General features: G+C 48.8%; 1 protein-coding gene across 8 annotated transcripts in view; it reads right to left on the bottom strand.

Annotated features, from left to right (window-relative positions):
- Positions 1 to 12288, bottom strand: part of LOC106987507 (zinc finger protein 883-like) — a 45212-nt gene that overhangs the window by 24127 nt on the left and 8797 nt on the right. The window contains exons 1-4 of one of the 8 annotated variants that reach the window (XM_053206868.1): positions 4971 to 10588; positions 4646 to 4747; positions 3237 to 3376; positions 1366 to 1540 (exon numbers count right to left, since the gene is read on the bottom strand). The gene's annotated coding sequence lies outside the window, so the exon portion shown is untranslated. Of the gene's footprint in view, positions 1 to 1365; positions 1541 to 1961; positions 2207 to 3236; positions 10590 to 12288 lie in introns of those variants that run through there. The other 7 variants (XM_053206864.1, XM_053206865.1, XM_053206866.1 and 4 more) reach the window with 7 other exon arrangements.

Here is a 12288-nt window from a genome sequence, read left to right as displayed (position 1 = left end):
AGTTGATTATTTAATTTATTCCCTCAAACTCTTTTTTTCTTAATCAGTCTCTCTAGAGGTTTGCTATTTTTATAGTTTTCCCCAAAACCTAGATCTCATTTTTTTCTATCATTAGTTTCTGCTTTTGGTATTATGACCTCTTTATGCTCTTTTAGAATTTGCACTCTTACTCTTTCTCTACCTTCTAATTTAATCACTTATTAGACTTCAGTCTTTCCTTCCTCTTTTCCAAGATTCCTTTTATTTTCCTTAGGTCTATCTCACAAGTATTTCTAGTAGGGTTTTATTTAACGACTGCTTAAAGTGCAAATTATAATGGACATTATGAATCTCTAGAATAAAAACTGTCCTAAATATTTTTTCTCCTACCTTTGTTAAGGTATAAAGGTTTATTTTTTTTACCATGATTACTAAAATGCCTTTTTTTAATTTAAAAAAATTTATGTTTTTTCATTCTTTTTGAGAGAGAGAGAGAGAGAGAGAGAGAGAGTGACAGAGCATGAGTGGGGGAGGGGCAGAGAGAGAGAGGGAGACACAGAATCTGAAACAGGCTCCAGGCTCTGAGCTGTCAGCACAGAGCCCAACACAGGGCTTGAACTCATGAACTGTGAGATCAAAACCTGAGCTGAAGTCAGAGGCTTAACCAACTGAGCCACCCAGGAGCCCCCTAAAATGCCCCTTAAGGAAACAAACAGGGGTGCTTGGGTAGCTCTGTCCATTAAGTATCCGACTCTTGATTTCGGCTCAAGTCATGATCTCACGGTTTGTGGGATAGAGCCCTACATCAGCTTCATGTGCTGATGGTGTGGAGCCTCTTGGAATTCTCTCTCTCCCTCTCTCTCTGCCTTTCCCCTACTCATATGCACGCACTGCTTTCTCTCTCCCTTTCTCAAAATAAATAAACTTTAATAAAAAAAAAAGAAAACAAATGACTTTTTGGTAAAAATTGTACTTACCCAGAGTTAGCCAATGGGGTTAATAGAAATATACTTCCCTTAAAATTAAATACTCAGGCACTAATGTAGCAGAGCCCCTCCCTAAGGAATGTGGTGAAAAACCTCAAGACAAGGGAAGGCAACCTGGCTATATGCCCGCACGTGACATCTCTCATGACTCTGTTACAAGACTGCCCATTCAGAGTGTACCTTACCATATATGGGAGGCAAAGGAGCAAAAATTGTACAAAAGGCCACACCCCGCTGCACTCGGGGCTCAGTTTTTGGGGTATGAACTCACTGAGCCCCTGCCGGCACGATGAATAAAGTTGCTTCCTGGAAAGAAAAGTCTCGGTGACCTGTCTCTTTGTGCGAGAACGCTGCTACGCTTGTCATATTTTAAAGTTTTTAAAGGAAAAAGATGACTGACCTTACGAGTGAAGCACTGTCTGAACTAGGTGTCCTGAGTCATGGCATGAGGCAGATTGGACGGGACGAGATTAATGTATCTCTGGACCTCACGCACCAGGGCGTCTGTGTAGAGCATCCGGGCACTGTCGCTCATGCAGGGGAAACCACTCTGTTGATTTCCTTGTGGACTCTACCTGCATGAGAAACAGTGTCACTTGTGAACCATCCAGAAATGCCAACCCAAACTGGGCTGTTGGGGACAGAAACTGGATCCTACAAACTCGCAAAGGAAAGCATCCCTTCAGTATGTTTTGCTGTGCTGCAGCTGTGGTTTGACCGAAATGGCCTGTAGTGCAAGTGTGCTGTAAGTTCTCCACACAGCGGTTCCGTTAGCGTCTGGATCTTTCCCGTGTTGTTCACAAGAACTAAGAGGGCAAAGTTACAACCCTTCAGTCCCACACAGATCTTTGCACGATGATAATGCAGAGAAGTCTGACTCCAGAGACCATCTAAGATGTCTCCAGCAACCATTTTTCTGAACACTTACAAGAAATGGAGGGAAATGCTTGCGAAGTGCCTCTTTGTACCAGACAGCCAGCTAGAAACCTTCCTTACCCATGTCTAGGGCAGGTTTTGATGTTGTTGTTGTTGTTGTTAATTTTTTAAAGGTTTATTTGTTTTTGAGAGAGAGGCAAAGAGAGAGGGAGACACAGAATCCGAAGCAGGCTCCAGGCTCCGAGCTGTCAGCACAGGGTCCAATGTGGGGCTCACATCCACAAACCACGAGATCATGACCTGAGCCAAAGTCGGAGGCCCAGCCGACTGAGCCATGCAGGTGTCTAAGGCAGGGCTTAATGTTCCTGTTTTTAAGAGGAAACAACTACAATTCAGAGACCTCGAGTATCCAGATGGAAGCTATCTGATTGTGGAGCCAGGATTGCAACCAAGACTGTTTTACTATAACCACACACCGCTTTTTGGAACAAAACTTCCTAAGTCAATAAAGTGCTGATTCCCTCAGTCTTTCAAGTGATAACTATGTCAATTTCATGAACTAGCTCCACAGAACCACAGAAGTGCTACAGATAGGCCCTCAGCTTTTGCTTGGTGTTGCTTTGTACCAAGGGGGAAGGGAACTGAACTGAGAGCACACCTGCTTGTCCTGAGCCACACAGCCAGTGTGCAACACATGTATGCCGGCTCTGTCACAAGCCTCCCTCGTGTGTGAGATTCAGAAACCAATCCCTTCCTCTTTCACTGTTCAAAAACTTACTTGTGATATTTCATCTCCATTGTCATGAAACATCCCAGTTTATTTGTTGCCTGCTTGTGTAGGACAGTATGTGCAGGGGTCTCCAAAGACACGTCAAAGTTTGGGAACAATGATCCAAACTTATTTAAGTTATTCTTTGCTGTTAACATAGCAAGTCAGTTTCTAAAAATTTAACCTAAATCCACAATCAAGTGGATAGGACTAAATTATGGTATCCCTCAGTATAAAAAATTGCATGCTAATTTGAAATAATATTTTGTAGGAACACCTAATAATGTGTAAACAAGTCCATAATTTACTACTAGGTGGAAAAATAAAGTTCAATGCTGTGAAATTCCAATTGTGTGCAATATGTGCATACACACACAGAAAGAGGGGAGGCTGGAGACCATGCAAATGGAAGTATAAACTTTTATCTGAATGATAGGACTACTAGTGAATTTTTAAAAATTGTCTTCGTCATTTTCTATACTTTCCAATTTTCATAGGATAGGCCTGTGTTAGTTAACTTGGAAATCAGGGAAAGCCAGAACATGAAAAGAACTAGCTGTGCTGAAGCACCAGGAGGGCTGTCTTCTTCCCCCGTGTCTGCCCCCACCCAGGAGCGCCTCACTCACCTTCCACCTCTGGGTGCTTCAGCCGGATTGGCAGGGCCAGCCACAGTGTGCTGCTGACCGTCTCCGGGCCAGCGCTGAACAGGTTAGAGCCAACAGCTGCTAGGTTCTCAACATTAAATTCAGAATATGGGTCGGTTTCCCTGTAGATAGTGGAGTAATCAGTTACATGATTTCATCATAAGTCCTCTATTAGACACACACAGATGTGGGTTAGAAAGGACAATAAGTCCTTAGGAGGTGGAATGTTTATGGCGTATATGAATGGTTATTTTATGCCCTTTTTTTTTTTTTTTTTTGCCTAAGTGATTTTCACTTGATGCCTTTTGTAATCGGCAAAGAGGTTAATAGTTGTAACATCTTGCATAGTGGAAAATATACTTTAAGATGTTGTGCTTTGGACGTAGTCTTGAAGAAAAGGTAAAAACAGGGCCCACTTGTGCATAAACACACGCACACACACACACACGTTAGCCACCAGGCCCTTATTCATTGTCCCATGGTGGGCTCTGTCCAGGGATTAGAGACAGGCGACCTGTGCTCCCAAAGTAGCAATGGTTCCAAACGTCACCCTGAATACCAGCCACTTTACCTGCAGTTCTGTGATGGTCCATGGGCTTCTGGGGGGCAGGAGGGATGGTCTCAGTCAGGTCACTTTGCCTAGCAAGTGCTGAGTAAACACTGAACCATCAGGCAGTTAATGAGGGAAAGGTACGCGCTCCACATGTCAGCCCAGTGGTGGGGAAACACACCATGGAGGCCTGGGGTCTTCCAGACAAGGGGCGTCAGACCTGCGTGCACGGAGCCCAGGCAACATCTATGCAATGAGGGCCATGCAGCCGCCCATGCAGCACGGGGGGGTCTGCCACACGCACCTCCTCCAAAATGTTGAGGAAGCGGTCGACGTAGTCCCAGGGCCGCTCAGACTCCAGAGCCCCTTGATGCTGTACTACTCTCTCCAAAATGAAATTTCTTATATTCTGAGTGTTTTAAAAATATTCTGGTGTCTCCCAGGAAGATAGTGACTGAGCAATGGCCACAAATTTAGGGAAAAGCCACACCCTTCCTTCTGCCTCCAGGACTCAAAAGCGAAGACAGGTTGTGAGGCGTTGAAGCATCTCTGTTAAGGGGGACCCTACCCTCTGCAGCCCCTTCCCATTTCTGGCTGCAGGACCCTGAGCGGGCTGCAGCCTCTGTCGGCACGTCAAAAGAGACGTGTTGGCAGAGGGCAGCCTGACTGCCTCTCCAACGGGCTTTCAGCTGTGTTACATAAGTGGCCCTATCACTTTTCCACAGCTGCCCTCCATCATCTCAGGTGCACCCTGGGCCGCTGCCTCCCTGTTGCCCATGGTGGGACTCTGCACGCGGGCTCACCCCTGACACCAGTGGCAGGTAATCCAACAAGCAGAGACAATTGGCTTTACCTGGGCCCAGAAAGAGCTTAATATGGAAACGTTTTCATTCAACAACCCAATCCGATTCAGGAACTCCTCGTCTTGATAGTTGACGTGCTCCTTAAAGAGGATGAAGCAGATTGTGTTGCAGGGAGAGCCAGCCAGGATGCAGGCAGGGTCCATGGGCTCAACTGGTAGGAGGGACGATTACCAAACTCAAGGAAAACTTTCATGAGTGGTCTACACTTTCCAAATAAAAATGAGGGAAGATGGTTCCAGCAGGGTGGTGCCGGGGCTCAGGGAAGCATAGGGAGGTAACCCTAACTTCCCACCAGATGCAAACCCACCCTCTGTGTGAGGACCCGCACCAGGTGCTGGGCTTCCTCCCGGACACTGCCCTCGATGCTCCTCCTCCCCGTCCCAAAGTTCCACAGGGTCATGAGAGGAAAACGACACATTTGCTTCCACCGCTTTGCTATGGCTGGACGCAAGTCCTGAGGGAGAAGCCAAGGACAGGAGTCTGGTCACCAGAGGGCAGTCAGAGGGGCCCTGGCACGTGATGGGCACTTGATAGTATGGGGACTTCCTTGAGAACTGCTTTCAGAGGATTAGAACGTCAGGAACTTTTCCCCTTCTACAGACAAGCAGCAGCCTCTACCTGGGGCTAATGTTAGAAAGTCAATTTTCAAAAGTCCATTGACTATCAGCTCTTCCCTGGAGGGAGCTCATCTGAAGGACTTCACCTTCAGACACATCCCAGTTTGGCTCCTGCCCCAACCTGACAGGCCGCTTCTCTCCCTGTGTCCTACACAAAAGCCCCATCAGGAGACATCTCACCTCCGGCCACACAGATCAGACGTCAGTCCCACCAACTTCACCACAGGCTTGCCAAAAAACACTTGCATAAGAGCAGGTGAGCTCACGCCAGCTACCCATATCCATTAATGGGGAAACAAAGATATTTCTGATAACTTAAAGTGTTCAGATTAATGTCTCCAGACTGATTCGACAGGATCTTGGCACCACAAGCAAAATAATAAGCAGAGATAAAAGAAGCAATTGGGACAGAAGAGTTGGTAAGAGTTAAAAATTGATGTCGCGTCTTCTCACAGTGACGGGCTAGGTGATTCTGATCAACCTGTTCTGCTGAGATGCTGCATAAATGTACATATGGTTCATGAGAACCAGAGCCAAGAAGGGAACAAGGAACTTGGGCTTGCTTTCCCACAGAAGCACAGGTGAGACACAAAACCCCAGCAGAGCTACTAAACACTGGGAAGGTCCCAGAAGCAAGAGTCAAGCCTGCCAAGGAGGGCATCTGCAGTAAAGGACTGGGGTTGCAGCCGGCACTGAGGGTCTGCTGGAGACGGACCAGCCCAGCGGGGTCGGCAGCCCAGCTTCTGACCAGCTGCCAGTGAGGCCCTAGAACACTGGTGGTGCTCTTCCTCACCTGCCCCGAGGAAGCAGGAAATCCTCTCGGTGGGAAGGTGCTGTTGTTAAAACCTGAAACTACAGCCACAAGTTTTTGCATAAAGTGTCTGGAACCTAATACAAAATTAGTAACAACCTAGAGAGTGCAGGTCACAGAAATCAGCTGCCTGGGGCTCCATCCAGTGGCAACATCAGGGACATTACAACTGCTGAATAGGTCAGACTTAAAAACATTAAGAGTTTGTCAGAGATCTGAAAACTAATCAAAGAACCACATCAAGCTTTTCAAATTGAAAAACAAAATAACTGAAGTGAAACACTCAGTGTTTACACACAACCAAAGACAGGACTTGTGAGCTGACAGCCTAGAAGAAGTCTAGGCCGAACAGCAGAAGTTGAGGGATTCGAAATCCCGAAAGAATTTAAGGAAGTATTCGGATAACATGTATGATCTGAGGGTAGCAGGGAAATAATATCATGGAGGAAATGCTTGGCTGAATGATGGCACAACTTTCTCAAACCAACACTTACTCTTTAAAATGGAGAAATAGGATCAATACACACAAAACCAAATTTAGTCGCCTCTGAATAAAATTGATGATGATAAAAACAAATAACCCTACAAGCAGCCAGGGGTGGGGGTGGGGGCAAAATACACATCACCCTCAAAAGGATGACACTATGAACTGTAATTTTGCAACAGATCGAATGCACGTCAGACACGAAGAATGACATCTTTAAAGGACAATCACCACTGACCGAGAGTTCTGTATCATTTGAAACAATTTTCAAAAATGAAGAAGAATGTGGGGCGCCTGGAGGGTGTAGTCGGTTAGGTGTCTGACTTCAGTTCAGGTCATGATCTCGCAGTTGGTGGGTTCGAGCCCCGCGTCGGGCTCTGTGCTGACAGCTCAGAGCCTGGAGCCTGCTTTGGATTCTGTGTCTCCCTCTCTCTCTGTCCCTCCCCCACTCTTGTTCTGTCTCTCTCTCTCTCTGTCAAAAAAATAAATAACCATTTTTTAAAAATGAAGAAGAATTTAAGGCATATTGAGGCCACTGTAATCTGAAAGAATTTGTCAAGAGAAGACTGCATTAAATAAATATTAAAGGACGTATTTTGGGCAGAAGTAATATGATTCCAATAGTCACAGGGCCCCTAATCTTCATTGTTTGGATACAGACATAGGGATAATATGACTTATCACAGCTTGTGTATTTTCTGCCTTAGTAGATAGTGTTTAATCAACACAGGAGATGCGCTCAGGTGTGTCCCTGGTAGCATCATCGGTCATGACCCCAAACTGAAAACAGCCCAGATGTCCACCATCAGCAGAAAAGGTAAATGATACCCAAACAGTGGAGTGCTACACAGGAACAGAAATGGACGAGTGCTTCAAGCACAACGTGGATGCAGCCAGAAGCACACTTTTGAAGGGCACAGACCATGTCCTTCAGAGAACCTGCTGTATGATACCACGTCTCCATAGTTCAAAACCAGGAAAATAACACGCTGCCATTAGATATCAGAACATGTGGTACCTCTGGGGAAAGGCAGAGAGAAATGATCGCGGAGAGGGCAAGAGAGGGCTTACGCGGTGCTGAGGTTCTTGATCTGAGTGGTGGTTGCTCATGTGCGTTTGCTGTGTAGTCCCCCCCTGAACTGTACATTTGTGACTTCATACTAACGCCACAAAAGGTCATATCAACTGTTGTGCAAAGTGGTTCAAGGGTTCCCTGAGCAATCGAGACGGGGCTTAAGACTGAGCCAGTGACCTGAGAGAGGTCAAGGAAATTTCTCCTATTATGGAAACAAAGAGACAGCAGTGGGATAGAATGGACACCAAGGCCCCCGGCCTAGGACACAAAATGCAGCAGCTGGATGTCCAGTTCAAGTCTTCTACTCACAAGCCACCAGATGGCCATGAGGGCAAAGGGAGGACACTCCTCGGGGTACGGGGACTCAGAAAATACCCACACGCCCCCTTGCTCACTCCAAGGTGGTGCTCCCATGAAACACAAAAGGAGTGCGCTCCCCCCTCCTCTTGTGCACTGTAGGGTTTCTCGAGAAATGAACACTTTGGCCCAAGACAACCCAGCAGTACCTACCATCCATCAGCACAGCAACTCTGCAAGAAAGTAGACATTTTAGCCCTTCTAAAAATGAAGACCTGTCGCTTGGAGAGTCTGAGTAACTTGCACAAATCACCCATGTGACACTCTCCCACCCTACAACCCCCTTCTCCTCAAAAAGCCACCTATTCTGGAACAAGACATGGAGGAGAAAAGAGGGAGAGAAAAAGCAAGCAGGTTTGGGTGCCGTGGGGGGGGGTGGGGGCAAGGCCGTGATGGAGTAAGTGAGGTGCCTGACACACCCCCAGCTCTCCAGCCCCAGGAAGGCCTGTGAACCACAGAAATGGGCACATGTGAGGCCCGAAGGGAAGCAGGCTGGCCAGTGTTCTGGAGGGAGACATACCACAGCCTCTGAGGGCAGCATCCAGGATGGGGAACCTCCCTCTGCCTCCGAAGCTGACTGTCTGACTGCACAGAGCATCCTTCAGGGCCTGGTGTCCATGTAGCACAACAATGGGATGCAGCGAAAACATGGGGCCATATTGCTCACCCAGGTGGGGAGAGTGGCACAGGGCACCTGAGCCCCTGTCCTGGGTCCCAGAGGCACAGGAACAGTAGAGGTGAAGACAGTCCCTCTCAGCAGCCCCAACGCCTGGCCAGCTCCCTCCCCTTCAATGTGTCCCAGCCAAGACTCGGGGCTACAGATTGGGGGCCACACCCGCCTGGGATGGGGGACAGGACACACCAGTGAGGAGGGGCAGCAAGCTGGGAGGTGATCTGGTCCTTGAGAGAAGGTCGCTGGGGAGGGTCTCCTTGGGAAGGCAGCATTTGAACACCAAGAAAGGAGGGGATGCAGGCAAGGGGGATATCTGTGGGAGCAGTCCCTGCAGAGGGACCCTCAAAGCCCTGAGACCTGAGAGTGCCCAGGTTGGGAAGGGGTGAGGAGGCCAGTGGCCACAATGGGCAGCGAAGGGCAGGAGGGCATGAGAAGCAGGGTGGAGGGTGAGAGGGCAGGTCCCGTGAGGTCTCCTCTGTATGTCAGACAGGGACGCTGGCTGCTGAGGGAGTGGGCCCCCCAGGGTCTCCCTGTGTGGAGCATGGACAGAGTGGAAGGAGGGGCATCTGTAGGCAGGAAGCTGGTGGATTCATCAAGATACCGAGAGAAGGCTGGATTCCCAGTGTCTTCTCAAGGTAGAGTGAGGGGTTTGCTGGTGGCTGGGACATGGTGGGAGAGGGTGGTTGGGATGATTCTTGGCCTCTGGTTGGAGCAGCTATGGGAACACATCTAGCCCTTCTTGACACAGGGAAGCTGGGAGAGGTGGTGGGAGCAGAGGCACAGCTTTGCGCCCATCAGTGCAAAGTGCCCATGAGCTTGCAAGTGCTGTGGAGTCCTGGGCTGCTGGCCTGGGAGCTGCAGAACATTCTCTCTGATGGCCGTGTTTCTCAGAGAAATAGGAGTGAGCACGTCATGGGAGTCAGAGGGGATATTGTTGGAGATTTGAAAAAATAGGAGCAGACAGGAAAGAGTCCTCTAGGAGATTGGAAGAAGGGCAGGAGGGGACATCCTGGGGCTGCAGATGGCACGAAGGGGCCCAAGAGGTCAGGGACCAGGGAGTAGGGCCACCTGTGTCCTCAAAGCATGGCCCTGCAGAGGTACAGACTCTGGACAGGGAGCGAGGGGAGCAGACCTGATGCCAGGGAAAGAAGCACATGACTGGAATCCCAGCCACGCTGGGACAAGAAGGTGCCCAGGTGGGTGGCAGAGAGTGGAGACACTCCGTTGGGCACCACTAAATGCCCACAGTCAGTCTCTTCATGACCAGAGCCAGGGGACTCCATGAGGGCCCTGCATAAGCTTCTAGACCACAAGGCAGCCTAGGACACGTCCACCCACCCCCCTCCTCCCTCACTCAGGTCAAAATCCACCCCTGTCTGAGGACCCTGATCACCCTTCCCGAGTAGATGCCCTTGATCTTCGTGTCTGAGTCTACAGGCACTGGACTGACAAAGGACAGGGATATAGCAGGTCTCAGCGGAGCTGACCTTGAGATCTCACAGGTGCAGCCAGAAAGCTGGATAGGTGGTGGGCACTTTGAGTCATGACAATGTGGTGCACCTTTGGCAATGACCACAGCATGCCATGGACATACTCCTCACTCCACAGATGCCCCATATTTTAAGGTCACATGTCAGTCAGAATCAAAGCTGGCAGGGCCCTCTCATGTGAGAGACCATTAAAGAGGGCTTAGAGAGCCAGGTGAATGACTTAAGACACCACCACTAGTTAAGAGTGGAGCCAGTTTGGAGGGGTCACCCCTCGTGGTCTTTTCAAGAGGATCAAATAAACAAAAAGTAGGATATTCTAGCACAACTGAAAGAGACAAAAACGTCCCCAACACTAGCTGAGAAATCTCAGCCCAGTACCTGTAGCAACCCAGAGTACAGCTGGCCATACCTCAGGGGTCTTACCCTGGATAGAGAGGTGGCATGTCCCACAGTTTCACCTGCAGGATATTCCCAATGATGGGAAGGGGATGAGCAAAAGCCTGTGAGTGCCTCTTCTTCTCCACACAGAGTGGAACATCAGGAAAGCCACACAAGCCACCAGGAGGGTGGGCAGACCCAACAGAGCCATGTCACTCCCCTGTGTGGGCTGTGGAGCTGGCACTCAGAACGCCAGCCACTGTTGGCATCTGCTGTTGAAGACGGTTGGTTGTGATTGCAGATCAAGTGTACAGGAGACCCACATGCTCCCACACCACGTTTAGAAATGTAATGGGTTTGGCATCCTTAAAGCCACTTTACTCAGACTCTACACCCTCCCCAACAGGGTTCATCGTTGTCCCTTTTTTGTCCCCCCACACACACACACCTAATCCACAAGGGAAAATCTGGGTGTCTCTTGGTGGCCACAGACTGAGTCCTGCTCTAGCTCACACAGCCCTGGCAGGTGGAAGAGGGTCTTTAACTGGATCCCCTGACTCTCTCTTCTTCCCAACCACATCCCACTCTATCTCCTCCATCTTGGGCATCCGTGGTTCCTCCACCTGCAGCACCTTCTTCTCCCTTCCCACTGCGCCCCTGCACCAGCCTGTTCAATCCATTTAAGACACAGCAGTCAGAATCTCTTTTAAAGGCACAGATCAGGCCAGGTCATTCCCCTGCTGAAAAACCCTGCTGGAGATCTGAAGACACAGGAGCAGGCAGGGAAGAGCCCCCTCAGAGATTGGAAGAGGGCAGAGGGTAAAATCCAAAACCCTTAGAAAGATTTCCAAGACCCTCCTAGCCTGCCCTACGGGGCCTCCCAGCACTCAGCTACAAGGACAGCACGCGTGATGTAGCCTCAAGGGCATCTCCCCCTGCCCTTCCCCCTGCTTGCAATGCCCTTCCCACCTCTTCTGTACACTCACCTGCACCATCAGCTCCCAGCCTCTCCTGCACTCTCACCACACTGACCTTTCCTTCTGTCATGTCGCAAGTGGAGATTGTACATTAACTTTGACGGGTCACTGTGTTTGGGACAGAGACCGTGGAGTTCAGGACAATGGGCTGGTGTTCACTTCACTTTGGCCCCCAGGATGGGGTCCAGCTTCTCCGTGCCTCCCGCTGGACAGACGCAGCGCACTTTACAACCCCCTGCATCCTCTGTCTCAGGACCTCTCACCCTTCCCTAACCTCTTCCTGCTTCCATCCCATGGCAGGCTGCTTCCTCATTTTAATTGGCATCTATTTGGTTATCAACAAGATTGCACGAGATTAGTATTTTTAGGTTAATGGTCCATTTGTAATGTTTGAACTGTCATTTGCCCATTTTGCTAATGGCGTATTTACCTCATTGACTTTTCAAGATCTTCATGATGTAGTCAATTTTCAAAAAAGGCAACAACATCTTCATCTACCCAAACAATAAACACGTTTACTTACTGGGCATATCCCCCAAGTATATATCAGTTTGTCAGATTTGATGTCAGGATAGTTAAGACAACGTTTTACATGAAAAATAATTGCCATTTACTCACTTATGGCATTATAAATTAAAGTTTGTTTTTTTAAGCTAAATCCTCATTTTAAGTGTGGGAACGATGCAAAGGTACGTGAGGAAAGTTACTACCTCTCCTCCGAACTCACCCTTGCAAACTCCCCAGGGTCAGCAGCCAGAC

This window comes from Acinonyx jubatus, chromosome D2 (assembly GCF_027475565.1).
Source record: "Acinonyx jubatus isolate Ajub_Pintada_27869175 chromosome D2, VMU_Ajub_asm_v1.0, whole genome shotgun sequence".
NCBI lineage: Eukaryota > Metazoa > Chordata > Mammalia > Carnivora > Felidae > Acinonyx > Acinonyx jubatus.
Note: the sequence above shows the minus strand (reverse complement) of the source record. Positions and strands in the feature narration are given on the sequence as shown.